The sequence below is a fragment of the Osmia bicornis genome, chromosome 10, assembly GCF_907164935.1.
Source record: "Osmia bicornis bicornis chromosome 10, iOsmBic2.1, whole genome shotgun sequence".
NCBI lineage: Eukaryota > Metazoa > Arthropoda > Insecta > Hymenoptera > Megachilidae > Osmia > Osmia bicornis.
Window position 1 is genome coordinate 4,233,495 of NC_060225.1, and position 12,504 is coordinate 4,245,998.

A 12,504-nucleotide genomic window follows, 5' to 3' on the forward strand; every position below is an offset into this window, starting at 1 on the left:
TAAGCTGGAACAATATGCTGCGTAATATATTCATTGTATGCGGCGTTAAAGCGTCGACGAATAAATGCATAAAAATTGGCACAGCGCATATGGTGCGCCACATAAAATTCAAGCCGACCCAGAGAATGCTCCTTTACATTCTGACAGCGTTACCATGCTTCCCACAGCGATCATTCTGACTCTGAATACACAAAGATCAGAGCACAAATTTCTACGATAAATAAACAAGATCCGTTCTTTATTTCTTGATAAATTAACGTTGCGCGTGATATTCGTACTTCGACTTACGGTTAGAAATTTTTCAAATGAAAAATCGTCAACTTCGAAGAGTAAGAAGGGTTTGTTTCGAAATATCATATTCGGTGAAATACCATGAAAATTTTATTAGGATTCGATGGGCGAAGGTGAAGGAGGCGCGGTACGTCGAATCGATCGAATCTCAATTTGGATGGACCCGTCATACAAGACGAATATTTCGCTTCGTCGAGTTACCTCTCCAACCATAGACGTTCCAGATACGAGATAAGAGGTGTTGGGTGTTAGGTTGCACTCCTCGGTTTGCATCATCCCTCAACCATGCCCCGGCTCTCCTTGCCAGACATACATTGCTCTATTCCCATGCTTGAATACAGTACACGCTGAGTGGGGTGCTCGCCACCGTATCGAATTTCATCCGAATTTTTCGACGATCAAATGCAGAGCAAAACGTCATGCGTTCGTCACAGATGACGCACGATGGATCTATCGGATGCATACTTTTTCATCTGTCGCTTTAATTTTAAAATTGTGAGAAAAAAAATGAAAAAATCATCACTCTTGAAACTATAAGTGAATATAAATACTCTGATAAAAATTTTGATAAATTAAAAAATAAATTTTTAATATTTCTAACTAGAGAACTTGAACTTCTTTCTCTCAATTTTTTAAAGTTAATCTAAATTGCGACTGCCAATTAAGACCTCAAAATCCATCGTTCGATTTACAAAATTCACCCTGAAACTGAAGAATTCGCTGAAGAAAAAGGGACTCGGGACCAGGAAAAGGATGAAGAAGCAAAAGAATGGCGTTCGAGGAATAAAGATACCGAGTACAGGAAGAAGAAAGAAGAATGCTGGCAGCACGGATCCAAGAAGCAACCGAGGGTTGTAAAAAGTAGTAATTCGCGTGGGGTTCATAAAACTGTTTATCGTCGTCAATAAAAAGGCTCTCCTGTGCCTGGCGGGAGTCTCGCTGAGTCGCGTTCGACGGTTAACGTAAAACTAAGAAGAAAGCCGAAAAGGAAGGGCGGCGCAGGGGTGAAGGAAAGCTCTAATCTTAACGACGAACCGGCCGATAAAATCCACCGGCTATTTGCTCGTTGTTTTCGTTTTAGAAGAGATTTTTAGTCGCTAGATCGTTGGATAGCAAAGCTTCCAACAACTGGTACAGCATGCAGGAACGGAACGTCGGGTGAAATCGTTTCTGAATGCATGCACTCCCGCGAGTTCGGGGTTTACGAGCCGGAAATATTCGAGGAAATGCTTGGAAGGCAGCCGGATAAAAAAGTGATGAACGAGCCACGGCTAGTCGGACGTAACGTGGAAGTGTTTTTGTTTAAAACGTTCGTCGTGGACCCTCGAGGGGTCGAACCGACACTCGACGTTCCGGCGAGCTTCGGCCAAGAAACGGTATGCCCCGGAGACGTGTGTAACATGGAAACGGAAGACCTTCGACCGTAGAAAGGTGTTCTCGGCATACCGCTAAGAATACCGTTTCAAGAACCTTTTGTTTATATAAAATAGGACCAACCTTCCTTACGGGGTGTAAAAATAGAAGATTCGAAGCTTGGAGGGTAGATAGTACTCGTTACAGTGGCGAAGAAACATGTTAAACCGAGAATAAACCACACTACTTTTCTTTTATCTTGTGAATTAAAACTTTCGAAGTTGTAATCACTTGTTTTAATTGTGGCTTGAAAATGCTATCCTAAAAATTGTACTTAGGTTTTAGGGGAGGTGTGAAGAAACTTGAAAATATAGTGTCGAATGGGGTTGATTCTACTGCCAATTTAAAAAATGTCACAAAATACCACTTACACCATATCAATTCAAGCTTCTTTGTTTTAAAAAATGCCAAATTCCTCGTAAATAAATAATGCCATTATATGCACTATATTGTTTACATGCGGCACAATATACGACCTATGCAAAAGCAATTTCGTCTTGTTTGCGTATAAAGTTTTATAGACCTATCGAAAGGCTCGTTGCTACACCAGTGTAAAACAAACCAATTCGGACCGGGATGTATTCTGTTAAATTATTCTTGTCGGGTCCGGTAACCAGATGTGTGACAATATCAGGTGGATTCACCAGGCTATCTTCTTTAATCTATCCGGTTTATCGGTGGCCAACATTTTATTGTTATTGCGCCGAGAAGATCATCAAAACCTCTTTCAGGATTTATTGAGACGCTTGGCACATGAGTGGAAAATAGAGTAGATAGTTGATATATGTACGAGATAATATACCAGATTTATCTGTCCTATCAAGTGCTAATTTAATTTAAAAAAAAGAGAACCTGAATTTCAATTTAGTATTAGATTCAATTCAACTGAGAAACGTTAATTTGATGAAATGGACGATTTATTTTAAAAGTGGTGTAAATCCATTTTCCACAAAATTATAAATTGTTTGTAAATAAAGAAATCATATTAAAATAGATACATTTTGTTCAAAAAATGGATTTACACCACTTTCAAAATTTATCTGGAAAAAATTTGTATTTATTTCAAGTTTATCAATACCTTGAAAGGGAACAATTTGAATACAGTAGGTTGAACGAGCATAAAGTGGTGGGAATTACCCTGGGAATTGTGTTTTAATGCTTCCCGGCGCTGTGTCGACGTCCATACACTATCCACTAACGTTAATTACTATTAAATTACACGTTGGTTCCTGTTATTGTAACGTTGCTCAGTTGTCTAATGGGTATCGACTATTACTTGAATGCGAACGTTCATAGCAGGGAGTCCATGGATTCTAATGAGATGCATGCCGGACGAGTGGTTTAGTTTGAGCGATTGTAGGACGGTGTTATATTAACGACTGACACTAACAAACAACGTCTTGTAAATCACGTCGCAATCATAGAAAAGGCTTGGATTCAACGTGAAACGACCATATTGGCATGTCTGTTCGTTATCATAGAGAAGCAATAATCAACTAATGAAAATATAAATAAAGTTCTTTTTAAATTAGAAATTAACCCTTCAACGGCAGACCATGGAGAAAGCCTCAATTTTTATTTAATTTCTTCCAAATTTTACATTGTTATTTTAAAAATTATTCTATAAATATATAGAATTCTATTGTTTAAAAATTATAAATTGAATTCTTCGCTGTTCAAGGACTACAATCAAAATCTTCTTTAACTTTTATTCCTTCTGTTATTCGATATTCAACTAAATAAATTTCCACGTCAAAACTAAATTAAAGTTAAACTTTCGTGGAACGAGAGAGCCAGGGAAAAACTAAAAATTGTCATCTCGCCGAGAGTGAGTTTCATCTCGATAAACTTAAGTCGAATATATACGAGGATGTTGATGTTTCCATCAAGCGAGCCGTCAACAAAGTAGATCCGAGCATCGGTGACAAGACTTTAAATTGTTTCACGTGGCGTGGAGTGGTCGGTACACGAGAAACGGTGAATTTCCATCAAGAGAAGCGATAAGCAAGGTAACTTTTATCCAAGCGCAACCCCGTCCCCCGTCTCTCCGCTCCCTTTCCTCCATCCGGATTCAACCCCCGTATCCGAGCGAACTCGCTTTTTAACATAATTTCACGTTTCATTGTTTCCCGGAGTCCCGAGTTCCTGCAGGGAACCCGTGAGAAGTCCTGAATTTTAATACCTCCGTATAGCCGCTTTTTCGAGCCGGCACGGATAAATTTGCGTAGAAATGCGACTACAATCTTCATACGCAAAGGAAAGAAATTTCGTTGTACAATTGCATCCCTCGCCACCCTCCACCGGCTTTTCCACGAATCTGACGGGAATCTTGTTATATGTTGTGAATTCACAATGAAACGTCGATCATTTCATAGTACCATGGTACATAACACAAGGGAATTTATGTGCTGGATAAATTTTGAGAATTGCACCCGAACCCAGAATTACACCCTTATTGTTAACCATAGAAAAACCGAGCCAATTAGAAAATTAGAAGATATATTATTTTTCAAATCTACAAAATTTCTGTAATTTATTTTGATATCTAATATTTCAATATGGCATTTAAATTCTGACGAACCCTCCCATTACTTTTTCCTTAGAAAAATGTTGGATCACATTAAATATGTTATTCCTGTGGGCTATGTTAATTCGATAAGAAATACGGTAACGTCGTTAGCCGAAAATCAGTTTGTTACGGTGAAACGGCGCTCTTAGGGAAACTTGTAAGCCACGAGCAGGAAAGACGATGGAAACTTTGTACGCGGGTGTATTAAAATTCAGAACTCTGTACAAACTTGCTGCAGGAGCTGGTGAACTCAGGAGACAATGAAATATGAAATTATATCGAATGTAGCGGGTCCCACGATGCTATTTGACTTAAACTTCGCATAACAGAACGAACCCCTATTTTCCTCGCATTGTTACATTATTCTATACTATTATCAATATTTCACTATCTATTTTACTAATTAATATCTAATAAATTATCATTTCATGTGACTTGTAATATCCCACATTTATTTAAGCGATTTTTAAATGGTCATTCCGCAAGGTTGCCGACTCAGAGAACCAACAGAATTGTGGATAAAGGGGTGAGAAAACAGCGGACGAAGCGTCTCTCATTATTCCTAAAGCTTGACTTCCCGTAAGTCCCGTTGCGAGCTTTGCGGCACGTTCCGCCCACAAATAACCCATCATCCCTACAGGGTATAAGCTCTACAGTAATATCCACCGGTATTGATCATCATTCACGAAATCTACCGCTAGCATTGTTTAATGGAGTCCGATCTTGTTAAATCTGTAGTCGCTGCTGTTAGCATAAGGCATTCCTAAATTTATACAGCGGGGAATTAGCGAGCGTCTACCGTACGAAGGCAGAGTCCAAATATTAGCTCTAGATCGAATCCTTAAACGAATAGCTCGATATCCGCCACATAAAATGAAAATCGGTGCCATTCGTCCGTCGATGACCATACGTCGAGTGACGGAATCAATTCGACCCTCTTAACATGTCCCCTTCTGCCTAAATCCTCGATGGATGAAAAACAGAGGGCAATAACGCGCGACGACACAGTTTCTCCGTCGATTCATCGGCGATTTTTCCTCGTAAATCGAAGGAAGAAAAGGTTTCATCGGTTACCAAGCGTTTACCCGTGACACGTTCAAACGACGAATGGCGCCGTGACGAGTTCCCGTCGAACGAAGGGTCGCGGACAAACGAGCACATTTTCCTGCGAGGGCAACGCGATCCAACAAAACCGGCAAAAAGGGCTTTTATCGCTTCGGGACGACTGCTTCTGTGTAAATACGTATTTCTTTTGTTTTCCATCTGACCCTCATCAAATTTCCTGTCGCAAGGAAGCACCAGCTGTTTAACAGAGAACCAACTGCCCCGAGGGTTTCATTCGCTACAAGATCGTTTTGTTAAGTTACATGTGAATTTTTCTAATCAACGCTTTTCTAATGATTAGATAAATAATTATTTAATCCCTAATTAGAAAGGAACTGAAAATATTTAACACAGTAAGGATCAGTGGGAGTCGGTCAGACTTGGCTGACCCAGGTTAGAGAGCAATGAACTGGTTATTGGATCCTTTGTCTTTGAGATACAATGTTCAGAAAACTGAATTCAATTTATGAAATTTAAACTAAGCAAAACTGGTATTGATCACATCACTAATATGTATCATCAACTCCATTGAAGGATAGGTTTTAATTTTTTAATATTATCTCTATTCTATTGGTATCCATAATCCTTTCGTATCCTCATCCCTTATACCTGCCCTTATTCCTATCTCCATCCCTAAACCCATACCTATACCTATCCCTATTCCTGTCCCCATCCCTATTCCTTCTCTATTCCATTCCTATCCCATCCCTATTCCTATCTTCATTCCTATCCTCATCCCTATTTCTTCCCTATCTCCATTCCTATCCTCATCCCTACCCTTCCCTATCTCCTCTCTACCCATTCCCTATTCCTGCTCGACCTTAATCCTATAACTACGCTTAACTCTAACATTATTTCTGATGTTAATTCTAAGAAATCAATCACCAAGATTCTTGTAATAAAAATAGCCAATTGATAACATTATCTACAGGACTGCCAGGTGTCCGGTATTCACCCGGGCAGTCCATTATTTCTATGGCTATTCTGAGTGAAAAATAAAAAGAATTCCAAACTATAAAATAAAGATAAATTTAAAAAGTGTTAATTTTCAAATCATTGACTCTCCCACTACCAATGCTTAGCACTTTTTACAGACTGATCTGACAACCCTGATTGTTCGTGATTATAATAAGTTAATTACACCAAACGTAGACCGAAACTATAAATATCGAACAGATATGCAAGTTGCACCATGGCTGAATAGGAAGGAAAACGTGATTCTTTACGATCGACTTTTTCGCTTCTGGCTGGCTTCCGGATTTCTTACGTGAAATCTCTCGGCACCGTCTCCGCGTGGAGATTTAAAGCCTCTCACAGAGGATGGAAACACGCTGTTATCAAAAAAGTCGTTTTAGGGCGATTGTACGGCAGCCAGGTAATACGGGAACCAATAAGTATTGAAATATTTTACGACAAGAGCGACCGATCTCGTTTCACGCCGTTCAAAAATCGGGCACTCGTAAAAAAGATGGACGTACCAGTACAATACACCAAGTATTTCTTATTTTATAATTTTAATAATGCTGGGATAATAAACAATAAACCTTGTTCGTTTTACGATGCACAATCTTCAGCTTCAAATAACTGTAATGAAATTAAATTTGTTTTTAACTTGAAATTAATCTATTTAAGTTCCTGCTTTCTATTTTCTCGACTGCTTTCTGAAATTCAGTTCCGTGTATTTGATACTCATGGTAATTGATCTAAACAACGAAAGGAGGAACGGCGAAGGGAAAATAATGGAAATGAGAGGAGGACGATCCTGGCTGATCCGAGCTTCCTTCGTTGAGATGCAAGGATAACAATTTGCAAGGGATAGAGTCGCAACTCGAGGGGAATATACTGTACAACATCGAAGAGAATATCGATATTCCACGAGATCACAAAAACAGTGGCCACTTTAGTGATATTAAAAATAGAATCTCCTATTTCTACCACACCAGTGTATCACCTCAAATAAATTAAAAATATTCAATCTCTCTTTAATTCTTTTGCTAATCCAATTTTTTATTTAACCCTCAATTGCTACAATGAGATTTTAGAGCGTTTCATGCATTTAATTAGCAGGTTACATTAAATGTCGTTACAGTCTTTAATTTACCAGCTGTATGTGTTTATCACAATTTTCATTTAGGAATTGGAAAAGTTTTCTTCTCTTTCAATTTTTTAAATAGAATTTGTATTTCAATATACCAGTTAAGGGTTAAAGAAGATTTTTATAAAATTAAAATAAAAAAAAATATTTTGTTCAAGCTCTTTTACTTATAAATTAATAGAATATTGCTCAGTGTTAAAACAGTGCTATTATGGCACTATTTATACCACTTGTCGTTGCAAGGAAACCGGATGGAGCACCGACTACGAATCGACGAACGTCATTTTCCGCCTCGACTATTTTCCTTTTTCACGGTACACGCTGGATAATCGAAGTACACGCCGGTTTACATCCACTACAGTCGCGGAAAAGCCTAGTCTCTGCATAGAACAAGATGAAAGAAAGCAGAAGCTCTCTCACTCTTCTTCCCTTTTCACTCTATCGGGATACATTTCTTTATAAACGTATTTTTCTCGAGAATAATTATCTAACGTGATAATTAAAACTTTCAAGGATATCTTTATGACACAAAATACACCTATTCTTGGAATCCAGATTATACTTCTACAGAATTCAACATTTTAACAACAAAGTATTCAAAATTGTTCTTAAAACTATTCTTTCAAACTCACTCATCCGGAATTCTTGGTATACACTCGCGTGCAAGATAGCAAAGGACTATCAGGACAGCAGAATATGAACCGGAAACACAGAAAATCAGGAAATAACTAGTAATAATGTAACCGGTGACTGAATCCTCGTTCAAAGAGAGAACTCGTATTTGCAAGAGGTCGAACAAGCAGTCCCAGAAGGGTCGGTTTAAGGCGCGTTCGGGAGAGGAAATCGATCGTCTATAGAGTTTCCAGGATGGAGGACACCCTGAGGATCCCCGAGGTTAGCAGGCAGCGCTGTAATAGCGCTTAACAATGAAATATCATTGTCTAAAACGGTGCCGGGTAGCCCCGACAGCAGAAATGGGACTAAATGGATGTTGAGCCCGTGCTCGAACGAGCTTCACCCATCGATAATTTAATGCCCTTCGAGAAGCCAGGTGTACCGCGATGTCGGTGACGTTACGATTTTGATAATTGTTCTACGGGAACAGAGGGTAGCGGGGGTTAATTAATCGTGTTTCGGCTGCCTGTCCGGGGAGATTAATGAACGTCAAGAACTTGTTTCGCCGGAGATAAATGAATTTGTATGTTAATCAAAGTTTCAAATTAAATGCTGCATTTACCCGAAAGAGTGAAGCATTGATTATTTATTGATGATCTCGAAATTAACTGCGAAGATTATCTTACGAGTGTGCTTCTCTTCGATATCGGGAAATGAGAATTTCTAATTACCGAAAGGATCACAAATTATTTTAACAAATTTAAAAATTAAAATACTTGGAAGCATAATAGATAGCAATAATATAATTTTATTCTTTTAAATTTTAATGGTTCTTCCAGTATTATTTTTTCGACATAAACGAAAGCATTTCGTTTAAAAATTTAAGTGGCCAATTTCCTGGCTTCTCTGTTCCACGGTTAAAACTTCCATATCTAGTTTCCTCGAAACCATGTAATTTCCAAGTAAACGAAAGAGTCTGCGTAGAGACCGAGCTTCCACGTTATCAGCGTTCTTCGTTATCGATCAATATATCGTGGAGCAATTTCAAATGCGAATCGAGATCGCGAACTGTCCTGATGTAACTAAGAAAGACGCTAAAGATCGATATACCCGTATTCTATCAGGATTCGAAAGGAATTCACCGATCATATCGAGACTCGAGTCGAACAGAAAGCTCCTTCGCAATAGCTCGGAAGGACGAAACATTCCCAACGGAGCCCTAACGCAGTATATTCATAGGAACGTATATCAGGCCCATATGTATGTCGGTGCATACACTTGGACAGCTACGAACCGATGCATTCAGACGCATAATCCGCAAGGACATCTCGAATGTGCAGAACGCCGCGAGGAGATGGTGTTCATGAAAGATGATATAAATTGCACACCACTTTTTACCGTTTTACGACCTTTGCGAACCTTTTCAGAGGGCAGGAATGGGTAACGAGTGAAAAGAGTACGGTCTGATTGAATCAAACATGGAGAAATATACAGAAGGCTGACGAGACGTATGGCAAACGCAGTATCCCCAAGATGAAAAGAGGAATATAAATATAAAGGAATAAATAAAATTAACGCACAGAGTAGAAAGATAGGAAATAGTCAAAATTGTAATGTAAATACGAATATCTTTAATTATTGGAGTGCGAAAAATACTTTATAAAACCGTGTCGCCGACTTTCCGGAAGCACCCTTCATAGATATCTATAAGTAAACATAGTGCGAGTTGGCAAAGAAAAATTTCTAAGTTTCTATTTTGGTACTTTGGCCATAACAATAATCAAATTGCAATATTCAGAGCCTGAGTTCCAATATCCAGAGACTAGGACCTAATATCCAGAATCTAAATCCTGATATCCAAAGTTTAAGTTTTAATGTCTGAAGCCTAAGTTCTAGTATCTAGAGAATAGGTCCTAGTATCTAGACCCTAGAGAGTAGGCCCTATCTACTAATGTCTAGATCCTGGGTCTAAGTCCCAATGTCTAGTCCAAACTCTGATACTTAAATCCTTAGTCTCAATATCCAGAGTCTAAGTTCCAATATCGAAAACCAAATGTCCAAAGCCTATGTCAATATCCGAAGCCTGGGCTCCAATATCCAGAGCCCAAATCCTAATATCCAAAGTCTGAGTTCCAATGTCTAAAACCCAAGTCCTAAAATTCAGACCCTAGGTCTCAATGTTCAAAGACCAAGTCCCACGTGTCATTGATTTTTCTTTTAAGAAGAATACAAGAGAAATGAAGTGAATTCCAAGAAAGCTGATAAATTCGCAGGTGAATAAGCTACCAAAGAAGGGAAAGAACAATGAAGAAACAAAATACACGGACTGATTCTCTTTCTCCCAAGACTCTACCCTATCTGTATAACGCTGTATACGAAATCTCTCGAGATCTTACACGGCCAGTTGCATAATTCACCAGACGACACGTAAAAGATGTCGGGGTTGGGGTCTCTGCTTGGCCAGAAACGAGAGACTCAGGAATCCTGGGCATTTTTATGGGGCTTCTTTCTCAGAAAGGTTGAAGGAAAGACATGGAGGAGGTGTGCCTTGAAAAGGGAGAAAAGGAGCTTGAAAGTTCCTCGAGCCAGTGTCGTCGTAAAGAACACTGTACACTTTAGTTAAGATTTTTGAAATATTCATGTAACAGTGCCTCGATTTAAAAAAAGGTAAAAAAAGCTGATACTTTAAACTAAAAATTTGCAAAATTTAATTTTGATGCTAGTTCAAAGCTTTTAAGAAAATGATCAAAAATTTCTGACCTTTTTCTATAAAATTCTTATTATTTTAAAAAAATTTTCCACAGCTCTGGATAGTAAATAACAAGGTAAAGGTTATAATACGTCAGTCTTTTGATACTCTGTGCACGGCTCTTGTACAATTTCACGTATACCACGGGATTTACTCGATAGACCAGATGAAACCGTGAATATGAAAAATAAGGAGAAGAAAGAAAACGAATTTGAATAAGAACAGACAGCTTCCTTCACGGACATCCTTAGATCCCATTGTGTTGGCCAAGCTTTGACCATCGAAGACGGTTTCTATATTATTTTCTTCCGCCTTACCTTTCTCATGGTAACAATTTCACATCTGAAAACTTTTCCAAGACATTTTTCGTATTCGTTCGAATGTGTTTTGGATTGAATCTTATGCGAAAACTTTTCTCCTAAAACTTTCCCAACTGACCGTTGTTGAAAACCGTACGATTGATGATAACATAGCGAAAAATGCGCGGAAATTAAACTAGAATATCGATAAAATTTGCCTTGCTAGAAATTTTAAATCGCAATCTACGAAAATAATTCTACCTGCAATGGAATTTATCCCCAGAGGTTTCTACCCCTCCACAGAGTAATTTTCACCAGACTATACTCTGACTGCGGCTGAATTCGAAGACGATGCGTTAAGCCGTAAAAAGAAAAGAAACTAGGAGAAATAGTGGTAGTTTCAGGTGATTTAAGGAAAAAGGAAGCAAGACTGACCTCTGGAGCCTAAGGGGAGAAAGGAGAGCAGACAAAGAGATGTCTTCTTCGTTCGAGTGGTCGAGACTGAGTAGCAATAAAAGTCAGTGGGCTTGGGTAATCGAGAGACCTACCCTCGCGATTCAATACGCTCGTTTCGACATTTGAAGTGTTTGTGATGTTTCGTAAATTTAGAAACGATCAATCAGAATACAAAAATTTAAATAAATAAATACAGTAATAAATTTCAGCTCCTATATGCAAGAGGACAATTGTAAAAGTGATAAGAGTAAAAGAAGTGGATCCTGCCACACGGTTTACCCGACGTTGAAAGAGAAAAAAAAGGAGAGAAAAACATGGGTAGGAAAATGTGGCACGTCTTAAATAAATCTGTTATGATACGAGCTTTTTTCTGTCAGCTAGGTAAGTTGATACGTAGCCGGCACGGGCCGTAATAACTTGCTACATTTCCTCGGCTAAATTATTTATTATCCTGCAGGATACGAGGTTCCCTTAGGCAACTACCAACGACCTAGGAAGGAAGACATTATACGTCAACAAAGCTCTCAGGACCGTGTATATCGTTTTGCGTCGACTAACAGGAGGAATCTTTTCATGGCTAAATTAATAAATCTAAGGTGTTATAATACGTAAATTTTAACATTATGTATGGTTTTAGCCATTATTGGAAATTGTTAAAAAGAATTAATCTTTGAACAGCGGAGCCTGGGTTAATCAATGACTCAAACTTATACGCAAATTATATCCAAGGAACATTTTAAAGAAACAGTGTAAGATTTAGAAAATGAAAACATGAAATACGAAATAAAATTAAAATTGAGACTCTCTATAGTTCGAGTCTTAGGATTAACATATGTTAACCTTAAACTTGTGAATTCATATCTGATTGTGAGATACAATAAAATTGCTAAACAAACAATAATCAAACGTTTGT